The sequence below is a fragment of the Myotis lucifugus genome, unplaced genomic scaffold (assembly GCF_000147115.1).
Source record: "Myotis lucifugus unplaced genomic scaffold, Myoluc2.0 scaffold_98, whole genome shotgun sequence".
Classification (NCBI taxonomy): Eukaryota; Metazoa; Chordata; class Mammalia; order Chiroptera; family Vespertilionidae; genus Myotis; species Myotis lucifugus.
Window position 1 is genome coordinate 962,927 of NW_005871146.1, and position 16,848 is coordinate 979,774.

General features: G+C 40.1%; 1 protein-coding gene across 3 annotated transcripts in view; it reads right to left on the reverse strand.

Annotated features, from left to right (window-relative positions):
* Window positions 1–16,848, reverse strand: part of ATP8A2 (ATPase phospholipid transporting 8A2) — a 547,249-nt gene that overhangs the window by 361,660 nt on the left and 168,741 nt on the right. The window lies entirely within an intron of this gene.

The window sequence follows — 16,848 nt, forward strand, 5'->3', positions numbered from 1 at the left end:
GAGAAGGAGAAGGAGAAGGAGAAGGAGAAGGAGAAGGAGATTTGAGAAGGAGAAGGAGAAGGAGAAGGAGAAGGAGAAGGAGAAGGAGAAGGAGGAGAAGGAGAAGGAGAAGGAGAAGGAGAAGGAGAAGGAGAAGGAGAAGGAGAAGGAGGAGAAGGAGAAGGAGAAGGAGAAGGAGAAGGAGAAGGAGAAGGAGAAGGAGGAGAAGGAGAAGGAGAAGGAGAAGGAGAAGAAGAAGAAGAAGAAGAAGAAGAAGAAGAAGAAGAAGAAGAAGAAGAAGAAGAGGAAGAGGAAGAGGAAGAGGAAGAGGAAGAGGAGGAGGAGGAGGAGGAGGAGGAGGAGGAGGAGGAGGAGGAGGAGGGGGAGGAGGAGGAAAGAGAAGAAGGAGGAGAAATGGAGACTTTGCAGAGACTTTCAAAGTTCTAACATTTAGAAGAGTGAAACTTGTCTAAAATAAAGGGCCCAGCAGTATTTCCTGACTGCATGCTGTTAGAAACAACTGGCTTCAACTTGTTCTAGTTCATTAAAACTAAAAGGGAAAAAATGGCTAATAGCAAATTCAAGAGGATAGCTTAGCTCTCAGTAATTTAATTCTAAAGTAATAACATGCTTATTAAAAAATGGAAGGTCACTCTTCCAAAAATTTCCCTAAAGGCATAGCTGCCAAATTGACTTCTGATCTAGTCTTTACATTATTAATTCAATGACATAATAACGCTGGCAAGGAAAAGCTTCCTGCTTGCCTCACAAAGGGAGACAGCAGTGCCCAAGTACCTCGTATGTTTCCTAAAAAAAGTGACCTGAAAAACAAGTCAGCTTAATTTCTTTTTAAACTGTCTGGATAAACGACTAAGAATGCTTTTCTCTGACTTCTGGGAAAAGCCTCCCAAACTGGACTCCTGACTTCTACCCCTTCCAAGCTTTGTCTTCACACGTTAGCAGCAAAGCAGTGTATATCCAGGGGCACAGACAGCTTCGGCCAGGGCCCGCTGGTCCACCAGCTCAGGCAGGCAATCGTGGAAAGGCACCAGACGTGGAAGGCAGCCTCCCAACCATGACTTGGCAGCAAACTCTAATTAATGAAACTTGACCGCAAAAAGCTTGTTGATCTCAACTTGTCTCAAGTTCCAGACATGGACAGCAGGTTGAAACCTGCTAAGATCATAAACAGCACAATCTATAGCTTTTGGAAAGAACTTTTTCTAACTGGTTTCAAATGGTCACCTCTTCCTCCTATCTGCAAAAAGAATTACAGACTGAAATCTGCCCGAGACCCTGGCTTTCCCAGACACTGAAGCAACGGCAGGTACACAACACTGAGAGGGAAACAATTTAGGAAATGGTTTTTATTTATATGAATCATTTGTTCAGTTTTTACCATTTACTTTCCTTTATAAACTTTCCTCCTGTAATATGTACTTCTGCCTTTAATTTTTCTCAAGGACCAGAAAGTAAATAACTATATAACAATATCACAAAATCTTGCAAAGGCATCAATACCCTTCACCCACAGGTGACTAGGACAGACTGTAGTAGGACCATGTTGGGTTTACTGGCTCATTGCAATCAGGGAACCAGCAGGCTATCGGGAACTCTGATGGCTCTGAAACAGGTAGAAGGATGGGCTTGTTATCAATTTGGGTTCTGTTAGGTGATTTGGGGAGAGGTTCACAAAAGCATAATTTTGATCTGGATTGGGAACTGTCAGAAAGCAGGGGCAGATCTGTGATTCGCTGTCTTGGTAATGTTTTTCTAGAAGATGGGAAGACCAAAGGAAGGCTAAGTATTAACAGGTAAAGACGCAGCAGTCACTCATATTAGCCACGAAAGGAGAATGCCTACGCATTGTTATGTTTAGACATAGGTTCTTCATATCTGCCTATGTGGTAAACTTGCAAATCCTTATACTTTTTTTGAGCAATATGACTTAGAGAATCTTAACAAAAGCCAAATAACTGATTGCTGAAGTCATATTTCAGTAGTTCAACCAATTCTCACTTACTAAGAAGATAGTATGTAGAACCATACCAGTGGGCTGGGTGCCAAGTGGTCCAACATATTCAGATGCCTCTATTAGTTCCTAAAGCATCCCTGATTTCAAGACTCCAAGCCAGCCATAAAATTGAAATTCTTTAGAAGGTGATACTATCAATTGAATATGAAAGAACAGAAGAATCAAAAGTGGCTGCCCCCTTTAGAAGAAAATGCTGTGCCATTTGGGACAGTCCCACCTGGCCTACTTCAGTTATTTATGTTGCCTGTCTCACCCCTGTAGGCATCTGAGAGTGTAACACCTGCTTTATAGAAAGGGACACTGAGGCACAAAGTTGGTTTCTAGGGAGGGAGGAGAGATTCTCCAGGATATTTCTGTGTGGCCATTAAAATGTGCTGCTTGTAGGACTGAGTCGTACTCAGCACCCACGCGTCTCCAGCTGGAAGAGACTAACATATCCTCCTCTTTTTAAAAAACTTAAATTTATTGGGCAATAATATTGTGATGTTTGTATGGTGACAAATGATTACTAGACTTAGTGAGGTGATCACATTGTAATGTATATAAATAAATGTTGAGTCACTATATTGTACTCCTGAAACGAATATAATATTGTATACCAACTATACTTAAATTTAAAAAGGAAAATAAATACATGTATAGGAGTAATATTAATTAATACTATTCCATAATTTTCAAGTGTACAATTATAATTTGATATCTGGATACGCTTTGGTGTGCTCACCACCTAAAGTCTAGTTCCCTTCCATTCCCATATATTTGACCCCCTTTACCCTCTTCATCCTTCCCTTCTCCCCTTCCCCTCTGGTAACCACCATTCTGTTTTCTGTATCTATGAGTTTATTGTTGTTTGTTCTGTTAGTTCACTTGCTAATTTTTGTTTTATATTCCACATATTACCTGACCTTGATACCAAGGATTAATCTTCAATGCATTTTATGTGGCTTTATGGGGTTAAAAAGCAAGTGTAGCTCCTATGTCTAAGCTTTTTATCAATCTCCTTGGACACATTATATCCTCAATTAATGAATAAAACATTTTATAACAGATTATGAATTTCAGCGATCTGAATCCATTAGGACTTTTAATGAAAAAAATAATCCAAATTTAAATAATAGTACAATTCACTAAGAATCACCTAATTTAAGTTAGCATTCTGGTCATAAGTAAAAGCATTTAATCTATGTCATTTTCTGAAGAAATGATATTAAGTCAAATAATCAATGACATGATCTCTCTATTTAGTATTTCCTTAATGTCTTTCAAGTAAAATTTTATAACTTCTTCTTAAAAGTCTCCTATATAGTTTAGATTTATGTCTGGACACTTTGTGATTTTCTATGCTATGATAAATAATAACTTTTTTAAAAATTTATTCTTTGCTTATACGCTGCTAGCATTTCTAAATGGGATTTATTTTAGTACATTATTTTATAATCTAGGAACCTTTCTAAATTCTATTATTAATTCTTATATGAAAAGTCTTTTGGAATTTTAACATAAATAATAATACAACCTTTGAATGACAGTCTTGGTACATCTTTCTAGTCCTAATGGTTAATTTCCTTTTTGCAATTTATCTTGCACACACATATTGAAACACTGAAACATCATTCATGAAATTTAAAGTATTAATCAATACTATGTAGCAAAAGGAATGCACATTTTAAAATACTAGAGGCCCGATGCATGAAATTCTTACATGGGTAGGGTCCCTAGACTGGCCAGAGATCAGGGCCGATTGGGGCCTTCTGACTGCTGGCCAGGGGCCTTCCTTCCCTGGCTGCCAGCTGCCAGCCAGGATCTTCCTTCGTTCCTCACCCCCCCCCCCCCCGGGGGCAGTGCATGTCATAGCGAGCGATCGAACTCCCAGTCTCCCAGTCGAACTCCAGAAGGGACACTTGCATATTAGCCTTTTATATATAGACTAGAAGCCCGTTGCACGAAGATTCATGCAATAGGCCTTCCTTCCCCTGGCTGCTGGCACCAGTTTTCCTCCGGCACCCAGGACCCAGGCCTTTGGTCCGGCCGCAGCGGAGAAGCCAAGCCTCTTCAGTCTTCAGTCTTCAGTCTTCAGTCTTCACTCCGGCCAGAGCCTTCAGTCTTCGCTCTGTGCCTGTGTATGCAAATTAACCGCCATCTTTGTTGGGTTAATTTGCATAGTCGCTCTGATTGGCTGGTGGGCGTAGCGGAGTTACACCAACTTGCATGTTTCTCTTTTATTAGTGTAGATATAGGAGACAATTCAATATATTCACTCATTTCTTTCTTTTTTATTTTTTTAATCCTCACCCAATGATATTTTTCCATTGACTTTTAGAGAAAGTATAAGGGAGGGGAAGAGACAGAGAAACATTGATGTGAGAGAGACACATCAAATGGTTGCCTCCTGCATGCACCCCGACCAGGGCCAGGGATTGAGCCTGCAAATGAGTTACATGCCCTTGATCAGAATTGAACCCTGTACCCTTCAGTCCACGGGCCGATGCTCTATCCACTGAGCCAAACCGGCTAGGGCTCCACTCATTTTTTGATGTCTACTCTGTACCAGGCAAGAGCCTAGTTGGAGACACACTGGGAGTTTAAATTTTAAAAAGCCCTATCCTCAGTAAGGGTATTTGATATTAACATGCTCAAGAGAAAAACTTTCACAATTCTAAGATACTCTTTCTCTATCCTCCAAATCCACTCCCCACATCCTGTCATATCCAGTTTCTATACCTTGCCTGACAATCTGTAGGTTTTAGCCCTACACTTACATCATTCCATGATCCTGGCACCACTGTGTCCCCTGCCCTCATTCCGCCTTCCTCATCCAACCTCCAGGCATGTAAATCTGGATGAAGCATCACCGAATTCCCAAGGAACATTCTCTTTGTTTAAAGCATTCTGCAAAAGCTCTTGAAGACAATTACCTTATGAATTGAATTGAATTGAATTGAATTGAATTGAATTGAATTGAATTGAACTGAATTGAATTGTAAATCTTGCGTGAATTTTGGGACACCCTATATAAAGATAGCTTACATTTCTGTCTTCCTATTAAGCTGTGAGTTGCTTGAGGATCAGAGGCCAGCCACTTCCTGTTATCCCTCTCCAAAGCAAAGTTACAGCAATTCTGTTTTGTATAGGTGACATTAAGACATTAAAATTTCTACACAAAGGAAAAATTCAAAATCAGAGCATAGCCTATAAAGCTTCCTACAGCCTGGCCTGCACCAAGCGCTCCAGCCCCTCTTAGCCTCTAGCAGACAGTATTCCCTGAGCCAGTGAACAGAAATCATTCTATGGAATATTACAAGGATTCCATGCTCAGCTGAGTTTGTAAAAACCCTGGATTAAACCAATTTAAGTGGGTTTCTTGGCAGGGGACATCTCAGAGACTTTAAACTGGTTATGTGGTTTAAGACTCTCCAAAAGGGGAATTTGAGATGCCGCACCCTCAAACTCACTTAGCCACAACTGCCCCTTCACATGAAACACCTATTTACAGCCTGCAGTACAAATGTGGAGAACGTTTCCCAAACTACAGCAATTTCCTTTTAGGAATGATTTCTCATTCCTCATTTTTCCCATGTGCTTTCTCTCCAATTCATTTTGTCAGGGTCAACATTGCCCAATTTTAGCACACTCCTGTTCCATGTTTCCCTTTATTTCCAGAGTGTTCTATACATCTGTTGATGAGTTTCATTTTTAAAATGTTATGTGGGTCCTCCTCCCTCAGATAGAACTCTGTGAGCATGGTGGATTTTGGTCTTGTATCTCAAACACAGAGCCAAGCTCCTGGGACATAGTGTGAGTTGACACATGCTAGAGACAGGGAAAAATCACATGCACAGTAATGAAAATTTGTTTTTTTCCTCAGAGAAATTTCAGGAGATATTTTGCAGCTTCTCTAAAAAAAAAAGTGCTTGCTAATTATCTGCTCACTGTTTTTATGTCTTCCAAACCAACCGCTATGCACTATGGTAAGTGTGGAGGAGGTTTGTCTTCATAGTCTGAATTTTCCTGGGGAGGCCAAAAGAGAGAAAATTTCAATTTGAAATAACTTCAGTAGAGTTAGAGAAGGCAAATGGAAAAAATATTGGTACATGTCTTCTTTCAAATGTTTTCTTCATTGAAAACCAAAGATACATGGACTTATTTTCAATGCCACTATTTGGTACAGGAGCATTTAAAGGAAAATCTCATAATAGTTCAAACTTCCTAGGAGAGTCTTACAAGATCATTTCAGTCATAATTTAAATACCTTAAGACAAACTATTACTCATTAAAATTTATATTTTTGTATAGCTTAGTTTTAGGCTGAGTTTATGACTTATTAGAATTTTATTTCTAAATGATCACTTTATGGGACTGACAGCCACCCACACCCTAATGGCACTTACTGCAGTCTGAGTATAATGTCGCCATTTCTATGGGCCAGTGATTTAAAGTCACAATGCATTTACTTTTAAGAAATTATTAATATTCATGGGTCCAATTTATTTGATGCCTACTCCATCAGGAGCACAGTTCCAACTGTAGCAACAGTCCCCTGAGAGAATCTGATGGCATTTCTGACAACTCATTTTGAAATGCTGTCTCCAAGAACAACTGTAACTAGAAGGAGAGACAGCTCATGTCTATGTCAAGCTTGACGGAGCTAATCTACTTTAAATTCTTACATTTTCTGGTGAAGTTTTCAGTAGATTTTTAGATGCAGCATTAAAGTTCATTTTTCTTCTCTACCACTTTTAATATTAAGCTGCTTTCTCCATCAGCAAAAAATATTTTCAAGGTACTCTTTATTTCACTATGATCTTGATTTAATTGTTATATTACATCCAACTTATCTCACACCCAAATTCCTGCATCAGTGGGATGCAGAACTTTCCCACAAACTTACATAAAGTGGCTACTAGTCATCATTACTGTCATAGTCATCACTGTAATGCTGTTACTGAGAGGGTTTAGTATGAAATTAATTTTGATGCTCACAGATAAGATTTTTTAAAAGACAGAGGTGATCTTCTCAGGTACACTCTCTTTACCTCTTTTTAGAAAGGAGGGCAAGGCTAGAATTCAAATAAGCCCCTCCAATGCTGAAGGGGTATATTATCTAGCTGTACTCTTAGAAATCATACTGTAAGAGGAATCTCCTTAAAAACAGACTCACACACAGGGAATGTGGAATATTAATGAATACTCCCAGAGGAAAGAAAGTTCTTTACATGCTTATCTGAAAGAGAGGTGATTACTTACTTGGTGTAAATACTTGGAGAACAAAAATCTTGACCCTGTTTGTAAAATGGAGCATACTTGGCCAGTCCTACAGCGATCTCAAAGGTTATTATAAAGGATACCACCAATCACAAGAGAGATCTTCACTTTTCTTTGCTAATGGGAATAGGTTGAGGCTTGAACCAACAGACCAGCAGGATCTTCTTTTTCAACACTTTGGGAATCAGTCAAACATTTCTAGATATTAATTCCCATGACTCAGTGCTTTTACTTAAAAGGCTGAATCACAGTTTATCACTCGGGCATAAAAGCATAAATATACTATCACTAGTAAAGTAGTCATGTGGCTCTGAGAGTGCCTTCTGGAGCTTCCTGGAAGACGTGATGAGAACCTTGGAGGGATGAGCAGAGCTCCACCTCTCTCACGGAGAAGAGCCGCTTCCCAGCTAAGTTGGAGAATTATTAAGGCTTCTCATCACAAAGACACATTCTTAGCCATTCCTCCCCTGAATTCTCTGCTAAATTAAAGATACTGCCACCAGCCACCCCCACACAGCAACTCAGGACCCCACCTTTCATCTATCTCTCCCCAGTGCGCTACTCTGGTGCTACAATCTCACTCATGTCCCTCAGCAGCAAACCAGATAAAAAACAGGTGAACTGACAGACAGGAGTTTTAAGGAAAAAATTGGGTGAGTTGTGAATAATATGTAAAACTAAAAGAAATGGAGGTATGATACTGAGGGGGAACAAAATTTGCAACCCCAAATATGCCACATTGGCACACTGATTATTTTGAATTAAAGTTCTCCAGAAATAGCCAGTCTGAAAAGGACACTGTGACTCTCCTTTGTCCTCCTGAACACAGGAGATAAATCTCCCATCTGAAAGGAACCCTCCCTGATCAGGAGGTAGAGAGACATAGTTATCATCAAGAGATAACTACAAAGAATAAAGGCTAGGTGTGGTGAGGGGAGCTTGGGCGGGCTAGAGACCAAAGTCCTCTCTGTGTCCCTTGTCTCTGGGAGCATGACAAACTTTTGCTACCATACATTTGCTCTTCCCAGCTCCCTGTGTACTGTCTTCCTCCCCTTTGAAGTTCCAGATCCCCAACCCTTTCTTATTAGCTCAGAATAGCATATAAGCCTCAATTGTTTGGTTATCTTGGATCCTCATATTTTTATGAAGCCTCCATATATAAGTAATTAAGTTTGTTTTTAATCTTGTTAAGCTGTTTTATATTAATTTTATTATTAGACCAGCCAAAGAATCTAGAAGAGAAGAAATTTTTCCTCCCTGACAATATGGATTGGTAGCAGCATTTTCAAAATACCCTGTAAAAATACTGTAATAATGTTCCATTATTAAAGGTAAATTAGCACCAGCCTAGTACAAGTATAGCATTTGTCCTCTCAAGTTTGTGAACAAAGCAGGAGTCCACCAGACTACTCTTTTCACATATAAGCAGCACACACTTTCTTTAGTCAGTATAATCAAGAACCAGTACTTGGCAAAATGCTGTTGCATAAATATAAAGTTTGAATCACTTCAAAAACATAAGTCTCTTTTCAACTCACCTTAGAACCAAAAAATATAAATTTATCCTGGAGGAAACCTAAGCACATTAAACTTATTCTAAACCATAGATAAAACTGTTTTCAGTCTTTAAAAGATATTCTAAATCTACATCATAATGTCCAATATGGTAGCTACCAGCCATATGTTGCTAGGTTCATTTAAATTAAAATTAAATGAAATAAAGAACTCAGTTTTGCAGTTGCACATTCAATAGGAGGTTGCCCTATTAGACAGCACAAGTGAACATTTCCAACACAGTAGCATGTCTTATTGAACATGTATATTCTGAAAACTATTTTTCCCCAAGCAAAGAACAGGGGTATGGTTTTCTCTTGTTTAACAATTACCTGGGGAAATTATTCACTTGCTGGGTCAGAAACTGAAAAGCAAATCACATTAAGCACTCTCAAAGTCTCAGAAAACCAACCGTCAGCAACTCAAGATACAAATACTATCATTAAGCTGTGACAATGGAGGTACCTGGCACAGGTGAAGCCTGTGGCCTCCTGCACAGCCAAAGGCCTCTGAACCAGACTTAATCCTCAGAAAATACTCCAAGTCAGTCCCACTGCTCTTGTAAATTAAATTAAGTTGAGAAATAGGACTCCTAGAATTTTTTTTCAAAAGATGAGGCAGTTGCCTTTGGTATGTTCAGAGTACTAATAGAGAATAAACATCCTGTTCATTAGCCAATCAAATTACTCAAGTTATCAGTCAACACTCCCTTTATCTGATTATCATCATATTATTAAGAAACATATTTTGCATGCATCAACATAAGGCTGTCTCAATATTTCCTGTAGAGCCATTCACTCAAAGAAATACTTGGAAGATCTTTCTATTCAGAAGAGTACACAAGCAGCAGCTAGTTGCATTTAGAAAGCCACAGCTCCATCACTTAAAATTGTTAGCCTGAAACCAAGCTTCATCAGTGAGGGGATGACACTGGTGCATGTAAAATGAGGATTAGGGATAGGGCATATTGGCAAGGAAAACAGACACTGCGAAATAACTGTCACATCAAATAAATGTTGTCATATGAAAAAGGGAAAGGACTTAGTCTCGATTGATTAGTCATCTCTGTGGCAATCTACCACTTCTCTTGGACACATGACAGTACCTGGAGTGAGCCTTTTCTCCAATGGGTCTGTGTGACTTATAAATTGTTCTATGAACACATTATTTCCCACTAATTGCAAGCAAAACTAAAAATATTTCAAGGCCACACAATTAAATCTCTGAACCATCTAGCTTTGGGTTTATGTGACCATATGGTCTCAATTCACTTAGAAATAAAACAGCAGAAGCAAGCACCAAAAAACCCTAGGCCTGATATTTTCACCCAGTCCCCTGCCCAGAAAAGAAAAAAGGGGTCTTTAACAGCATGAGGGTGGTGTGCACGTCTATGCTAGAATAACAAGCATCATTTTCTTTGAAAGAAATTGCCAACACAAAGCTTTCAGTGCTATAAATACGTCATCATTTCTAAAGTCATTGATTTTGCCATAAAATTAAATTGTGGCTGCCATAAGAACTGCAATATTATATTATCCTTTTCTGCCCACATCTTAAATTCTCTCTCAAATACCAAAATAATAAAAATATTAGTTTAAAGTTAACACAGAGAGCATACCAATTTACATCATATGTTAAACCAGTATTTCTTCTTTTGAGATCAGGAGTTTTGTACTGAAAAAAAGAAGTCACATTGGCCTAAACAGAAAGACAGAGCAGAGGAAGAGTTGGAGGGTGGGAGAGGGGTGGGTTACCACTGAGAGAAAAGAAAGAGAAAGAATGCAAGATAACACTCCTATGGGACCTGCTATCTAATGTATACTACCTCTTTCACACTAGAACCTAGTTGTATAGAGCAAGAGTAGAGTGAACTTTTCAGATACCTTTGAGAATTCAATATGGAGTCACTGTCAGTCATGACAACTATGTCAAGTGCTGTGTCAAAACTGAGGTAATGGGTGTAATGGGAATGGCCTTAGGATGGGACCAGACCAACCAAAATCACAAGTCTGGACCCTGGGATAAGGACTCTATCTGGACACTGATATGAATAGGACCTCCACCCTTCATGGGCTATAAGAACTCAGAGCTCTATCATCAACAAATCAACAACAAGTGTGGAGAAAAAAGGAACCCTTATGCAATGCTCGTGGGAATGCAGACTCATGCAGCCACTGTGGAAAACAGTATGGAGTTTCCTCAAAAAACTAAAAATGGAACTCCCATTTGACCCAGTGATCCCACTTCTAAGAATATATCCCAAGAAACCAGAAACACCAATCAGAAAGGATATATGCACCCCTATGTTCATAGCAGCACAATTCACCATAGCTAAGATTTGGAAACAGCCTAAGTGCCCATCAGCAGATGAGTGGATTAAAAAACTGTGGTACATCTACACAATGGAATACTACACTGCGGTAAAAAAAGAAGGAACTCTTGCCATTTGCAACAGCATGGATGGAACTGGAGAACATTATGCTAAGTGAAATTAGTCAGTCAGAGAAAGATAAATACCCCATGATCTCACTCATTTGTGGAATATAGAGAACTACATAGACTGATGAACAGGGACAGATCCAAAGACAGAGAAACAGCGATCAGACTGTCAATCCCCAGAGGGAAAGTAGGGGAGGGTGAGGGTAAGGGGAAGAGATCAACCAAAGGACTTGTATGCATGCATATAAGCCAAACCAATGGACATGGACAACAGGGGGATGAGAACATGAGTGGGGGGGGGGGTTAATAGGGGCATGAGGACACATTTGTAATACCTTAACCAATAAAGAAATTAAAAGATATATATTTTTTAAAAAAAAGAACTCAGAGCTCCAACCACCCAATGCTAGAGCTTGGCTGTACCATAAGTCATGCTTGGAGCTCTGCTGGACTTCCACTCTACTAGACATATGTAGCCAAGTAGATGCCTCACTTATGACAAACGCCCGCCTCTCCACCTGAAGACACTACCAGTGACTGGGACTTGGAGCTGGATGATCACTCTGCTTGCTTCTATCATATAAGCTCCTCCTCTCTGTGTGTAACCTGTGTTCGACTTTATTGGCTTACTGGGAGGTCTCCCCTAATGAGCCTGGCATTGTTGAAAAACACAAATGTGTGTGACTCATTTCAGGGATGCTCCCTTGTTCATAACAATAGTCTTTCTAAAAATTATAGCAAATTTCAACATATATGTATAATCTAGCTTAGTACAAAATATTTAGCAGCTCTTTAAATATCTAATAAAAATAGAGTAAAATAGCTATATTTTGAGGTATTATTTCAAATGAAAGTATATTTCTAAAGACTTGAAGAAAGAATTTATGAAGACAATTTACTAAATTAAATGACTGATTAAAAAAGAAAATAGAAGACATTCAATTTGTAATAAAGAAGTAAAACTGTCACTATTTACAAATGACATATATAGAAAATTCTAAAGACACCACCAAAAAAACTGTTAGAACTAATAAGCAAATTCAGTAAAGTTGCAGGATACAAAATCAATATACAAAAAGATGTGGCACTTCTATACACTAATAACAAACTATCAGAAAGGGGAATTAAGAAAACAATCCCATTTACAATTACATCAAAAAGAATAAAATGCCTAGGAATAAATTTAACCAAGAAAGTGAAAGACCTGTACTCTGAAAACTATAAAACGTTAATAAAAAAAATTGAAGACACAAATAAATTGAAAATTTTCCATGCTCATGGACTGGAAGAATTAATATCGTTAAAATGTCCATACTATCCAAAGCAATCTACAGATTCAATGCAATTCTTATAAAAATTCCAATGGCACATTTCACAGAAATAGAAAAAACAGTCCTAAAATTTGTACAGAACCACAAAAACTCTGAATAGCCAAAGCAATCTTAAAGTGCGGGAAACGAGTTAAGTCGGCTCGCGTGAATTGCGCGTACTCCGTGGGAGCCGTCTTTAACTCGGTTCATATAGATTTGCGGTGGAGTGCGGGAAACGTGTAAACTCGGGCCGATTGTAACTGCGTATTACCAAATATTTGTTTGTAATCCACCCTTTTGGTGGATGGAACAAAACCAAAAGACAGAGCCATCTTATATTTTGGCGGGAAATTCACCCGCACTCCAAGTGTTAAGTAAAAAGAACAAAGCAAGAGGCATTACACTCTCTAATTTAAAACTACATTACAGAGACACAGTAATCAATACAGTATGGTATTGGCATAAAAAGAGACATATAAATCAGTGGAACAGAATGGATAACCCAGAAATAAACACATGCATATATGGTAAGTTAATATAGGACAAAAGAGCCAAGAATATACAATGGGAAAAGGACAGTCCCTCCTATAATTGATGTTGGGAAAACTGGACAGTCACATGCAAAAAAAGGAAACGGAACCACTACCTTACACCAAAAACAAAAACTAAAAATAGTTAAAGACTTGAAGGTAAGATCTGAAACCATAAAACTCCTAGAAGAAAACATAAGTGGCAAGCTCCTTGATATCAGTCTTACAGAGGATTTTCCAGATTGACACCAAAAGTAAAGGCAGCAAAAACTAAACAAGTGGACTACATCAAACTAAAAAGCGTCTGCACAGCAAAGGAAACCATCAACAAAATGAACAGGTAACCTACTGAATGGAAGAAAATATTTACAAATCATGTATCTGATAAGGGGTTAATATCCAAAATATATAAAGAACAACCCAATAGCAAAACAACAACATCAAGAAACACCCCACAAATAATCTGATTTTAAAATGGGCAGAGAATCTGAAAAGACACTTTCCCAAAGAAGACATACAGAATGACAAGTCCTACATGAAACGGTGGCCAAATCACTAATCATCTGGAAAATGCATAATGACAAATCAAAATCAAAATGACATATCACCTTACACTTGTTAGAATGTCTATTACCAAAGAGATAAGAAATAACAAGTGTTGGTGAGGATGTGGAGAAAAGGGAACCCTCGTGCAGTGTTGATGAGAATGTAAACTGGTGCAGCCACAGTAGAGGTTCCTCAAAAAATTAAAAATAGAAGTAACATTCGATTCAGCAGCTCCACTTCTGGGTATCTATCTGAAGAAAACACAATCAGTAAAAATAGCTTCACCCCCACATTCATCGCAATATTATTTACAATAACCAAGACACGAAAACAACCTAAGTGTCCAATGATGGATGAGTGGGTAAAGAAAATGTGATATTGATACACACAAACACAAAATGGAATGTTATTCAGCCATAAAAAATAATGAAATCTTGCCATTCGCAACAACATGGATGGACCTTGAGGTCATTACACTAGGTGAAATAAGTCAGACAGAGAAAGACAAATACTGTATCATCTAACTTATATGTAGAATTTTTTAAAAATCCAACTCTTAGAAACAGAAAACAGATCGATGGTTCCAAGAGGTGGCGGGTAAGTGAAATGGGCGAAGGTGTTAAAAAGGTACAAATGTCCAATTACAAAATAAATAAGTCATAAGGATATAATACACAGCAAGGTAACTATCTATACATATAAAGAGGTAATATGCTAATTTGTCCATGATGGTGTCCCCATAATGACCAATTTGCATATTGTTGCGCAAGCAGCAGGGGGCAGGCGGCTGGAGCCAAGTTCCCGGGGTCTGAGGACAGTGCCTGACAGGAGCCCAGACTGCAAAGAAGGAAGAGGAAGCGGCCACAGGGAGCTCTTCCAATCCCCCTGCATGGACACCCTACCCCAGCCCCTGCACCCCCAGGGGGATGGAGAGGCTGACCGGACAGGGAGAAGACCCAGCCTCAGGGGTAGCTGCAGCCCGCACTTCCGACTCCGGATCTCTTCCCCCGCCACCCCTGCCAGGGGCGCACCCAACAATAGCCCGCGGCCCACCACTGCCAGGCCCCTTTCGCTGGGGGTGGGCACGCCTCTCCTCCCTACAACTCCAGACCTGGGTGGAGGCAGGCCTGAGCAGACCTCCAGGGTCAGACCCCGCTTCCCCAACAGCAGCAGCACCATCTCCGCAGAGGAAGCACGCTGAACCTCGCTGGGGGCATGGCTAAACCCACCCTCTTAGCTCACCTGGCCCCGCCCTGGCCCGGCCCCCACCCCACTCCAGGAGATTGGAGCCCCGCCCTGAGCAGGTACAGCTGTGAAACAGCCACATACAATTTAAAGAATGGTGCCAAGCAGAAAGGTTTGACAGTTACTTCCCCTTTGGCCTCGCCGCCCCCCTAGTGTCCCCCTAACTCCCTCCCCCCCCCCCCCCCGGCAGCGCCTCCAGGGACAAATAACGCTACAGGGCTGCTGAACAAAGCCCACCCCTCCGAGGCCTGTGGAACCCTCTGCAAAGCTTCCATAGCTACAGTCCCAGGAAACAATCATGCCCTCCTCCCCTAATCAGCACCTGCTACCTGCAAGGGTACCTGTGAGCTTAAAAATAACAATCCCTTCCCATTTAGACATCACTTACTTGATGAAACATTTCTAGGTTTATTAGCTCAGAACCTCCTCATGACAACCCTGTGAGGTAGGCAGAGAAGAGATTACAATTCCCATGGTATATGTGTATGTATTCAGAAATGAAGCTCAGAGAGGAAAAGTGTCAAGCCCACTGGTTCCCAAGATGCAGCACACGCCCCACGGGGGGGGGGGGCAATTTGATTTTAAACGGGGGCAATTCTAGAATAAGTTAACAGTAAATTTTTGCATTTCTTATGGTTCTAAGGGGCCTCATCTACAGCGTATCCTATATAATAAAAGGCTAATATACAAATGACCAAATGGTGGAATGACCGGTCACTATGATGCGCACTGACCACCAGGGGGCACACACTCAATGCAGGAGCTGGGCTCACGGCTGGCAAGCACAGTGGCAGTGGTGGGAGCCTCTCCCTCCTCCATGGCAATGCTAAGGATGTCCCCCCAGGGCTCCCAGATTGTGAGAGGGCACAGGCCAGGCTGAGGGACCGCCCACCCCCCCTCCCCCGTCAAGTACACGAATTTCGTGCACCAGGCCTCTAGCCCTATATAATAAAACCCTAATATGCAAATTGATTAAACAGGGATTCCGGACTGTGAGAGGGACCCCCTCCCACCTCCCAGTGCACGAATGTCGTTCACCGGGCCTCTAGTAGTTAATAATACTGTATTGTATATTTGAAAGTTATTAAGAGAGATCTTAAAAGTTCTCATCATAAGAAAGATTTGTTTCTAACTATCTATGGTGACGAATGTTAACTAGACTTATAGTAGTGATCACTTTGCAAGAAAAAAAACTTTAATTTTTGTTTTTTACACCAAGAAAAGAGACTTGATGTAATCTATGCCTTCATTATAGAGTTTTAACTAGTCCTAATTTAAAAAAAAAACACTAAATCTCTATTCTTTTCAATTATATGATTAGCTATTCTAACAGATAAGTTTGTTGGATCAAATTACGCCTAGCCTGGAGGCCACAACAATGTACCGCTAATACGTTCCCTTGCTACTCCCGATGCATTCACTCCTTGCACATTTTTGAAGTGCTCAGGGAGAGGCTATAATGCTGAGGTCAGTCTCTGTTCTCAAGAAGACTATGGGCTAGTGAGAGTACAGATAAGTCAGAAGATAAACAGAACAGAAGAGGTCCAGGGTTGTGACCAATAGGCCACAGCAAAATCACTCTGTCCTGCAGGAGAGAGAATCATCCCCAAGTAACAAACAAGGTTTCGGATGTTTGCAATGTAACTTGTGATGCAACATTCGCACAATATAGGGGGAAAGATGACTGAATTAATAAATACCTTAAGTACCTCAGAAGATGAACTTATTTGGACCGAGTTTTTGCACAGGAAATCAAAAAAGGGCCCCAATCCGATATAACTTGTGTCCATATGAAAATGGAAAATTCAGACTCAGACACTTAGAGGAAAAACAATGTGTAGACACAGGAAGAAGATGACTATCTCCAAGCTGAGGGGAGCCTGAGGCCACCAGTAACCAGGAGAAAGGCTTAAAACAGAGTCTCTCTCAGAGCCCTCAGTAGGAATCA